At 34.4% G+C, this 2,493-nt stretch overlaps 1 protein-coding gene across 2 annotated transcripts in view; it reads left to right on the plus strand.

Annotated features, from left to right (window-relative positions):
* The first annotated feature begins 889 nt into the window (after positions 1-889).
* DENND4B (DENN domain containing 4B) overlaps positions 890-2,493 on the plus strand; it is a 497,540-nt gene continuing 495,936 nt past the window's right edge. For both annotated transcript variants that reach the window (XM_053704155.1, XM_053704162.1), the window contains exon 1: positions 890-987. The gene's annotated coding sequence lies outside the window, so the exon portion shown is untranslated. The remainder of the gene's footprint in view (positions 988-2,493) is intronic.

Here is a 2,493-nt window from a genome sequence, read left to right on the forward strand (position 1 = left end):
TGTAGTGTGTGAGTGTATCTGCATGTATAAGTGTATGATATGTAGCGTGTGTATCTGCATGTATAAGTGTATGCTATGTAGTGTGTGTGTATCTGCATGTGTAAGTGTATGCTATGTCGCGTGCTACTGTGCATTTTTGCTGACTTTAAAGACCAGAATCTAGAATATTAATGGGGAATGCAGAGAGTAGTTTTAAAGAATTTATTAATAAATGTGCAATTAAGATAAAAATATTTAGCAATGTCTTTGCAAAGGCTAATTAAATACAGCGCTCACATAGCCATACCAGTGGTTTGAGCTTGTGTTTGATTTGCTGCTTAAGTGTATTAAAATATATGACTTTATTTAGAATTTTATTTTTTATTACTTTGGTCTTATGAGTTTTTTTGGTGGTTGTAGACGTGACAGATTTTGGTGGTCAAAGTTAGAAAAAGTGTTTTTTTCAATTTTTTCCATCATATTTTATATATTTTTTTATAGTAAGTTATAAGATATGATGGAAAAAGTTCTATGACCAAGCAATATAAAATAATTTTTTTACCCAGTATGTTTCATTTCATTTTTAATAAATGTTTCCTAACTGGGTTATTGCTATTAGTGTACGGGATTAAATAGACAAATCAGTAGGGAGGGTTTCTAAGAATATACTCGTACCTACAACCCACATTGCAATTCTGCCACTGGGAACTATGGAAATGAAAAAACTATCAACAATCCTAAAACCTAAACACATATTTTTCTATAAACCGAATGCAGACCAATGGGTAACATGTTACGTAAAAGGAAACGGAGGTTAGAAACCAACTCTATGGTTGCTTGGGACCGCTCTACGCATTTTTTGTCTTCTTTATGGTACTGGGAGTGCGCTTTCTCAGCTGTCATCTCTCTGGTTATTTTGAGTCGCTCTAGAAACCTGTCAACCTCTATGGTGAAGACAGAGTGACAGCTCCGAGCACCTGAGGGAGACATGTGAAGAGTACATAACCGGTAAAGAGAAAATACACCGAACGATATGTCTCATTGTGAGGGACTTAGGGGTTCTTTATAGGCAATAGCGGTGAGGTGTAAATGTGGTGTTTACAAATATTGTTTTATTTAAAAAATGCACAGCGGGATAAATACAGCGCTGGCAGTGATATTTTAGCATTTATACTCAGGCAATAATAGGGGAGCAATGTATTAGGGTGTAATAGTCCTTTCAAACCATGTACTTTTTGTGCATATACACATATACTTGGCAACCTGAATACATTACACATTTTCTCAGTCATTGTATATTTATGTCTCAAAGCTCGTCTCGTGAATCTGCAGTAGCAAACGAAGCTGCTGTCTGTCAAAAGGCATTGGGGTTGACAGGACATTGGACCTCAATACTTTACGCCTCTATTGCTGGATTATAATAGAAAAGCTAAACTATTGTGGAATTGTATCGTCTGTCTATTTACAGTGTAAATTAGTGCACTATGAGTAGGCAAGTACTGTAATGCTAACATTTTTTTCTTCAAATGGTTTAGCTGTGTGTAAGGAGGCTGAGGTGATTGTAGTTATTTAGAGAAGGGAATAATACGATTAAAGTTTATGTTGGATCAGCAGAGGAGTTTAAAGAATGGTTATATAAAGAGGTGCAGCAGTTGATTTATTTATTCGTGCAATAAACGTCAAAGCCCACATTTTGTTTTCTTTCATCATTGAGATAGAGAAAACAATAAAAAAAAAAACAAGTTTCCAATTTACTTCTCTCTTTATGGTTGAGGTTATATCTCTTATGTGTATCCTACTGTACTTTCTCAATACAATGAAAGAGTTGTCTAGGGTCTAAATTGCTATTTGATTTAAACAGTTTAACAGAGTCCTCATTTCTAAAATAACTCCTCAGTATCCTTCATCCCTGAAATCTTTGAAGATCAATATATAATATAGGAAAGTCCCCTATTCAGTAATTTGTTATTATTTATTATTGTACATACCTCACTTACAGTGGAGTAGTTTCTTTGATTTTGTTTTTATTTTGTCATAATCCCACTTTGTGTGGTAGGTGTTAGAACTATCCACAGAACTGGAATCTAAATTTGCCAGTGATCTAGATTAATATAATCTGTATTTGCAATTTCTGGGATCATTACCCTAATTAAGATTGGAAAGCCACCTGCATACTATTAAAATCTCTTGTATTTTTGGCAATCATTTAAAGGGGCAGTAAAGTCAAAATTAATCTTTAATGATCCAGATAGAGAGAGCGATTTTAAACAACTTTCCAATTCACTACAATTATCTAATTTGCATAATTATATTTGTATCCTTGTTGAAAAGCATACCTAGGTAGGCTCAAGAGCAGCAATGCTGGTGATTGGTGACTGTACATAAATGCCTCTTGTCATTGACTCACCCAATGTGTTCTGCTAACTCCCAGCTGTGCATTGTTGCTCCTTCAACAAAGGATACCAAGAGATTTAAGAAGTAAATTGGAAAGTTTTTTTTAAAATTGTATGCTCT

The sequence above is a fragment of the Bombina bombina genome, chromosome 1 (assembly GCF_027579735.1).
Source record: "Bombina bombina isolate aBomBom1 chromosome 1, aBomBom1.pri, whole genome shotgun sequence".
NCBI classification, from domain to species: Eukaryota; Metazoa; Chordata; class Amphibia; order Anura; family Bombinatoridae; genus Bombina; species Bombina bombina.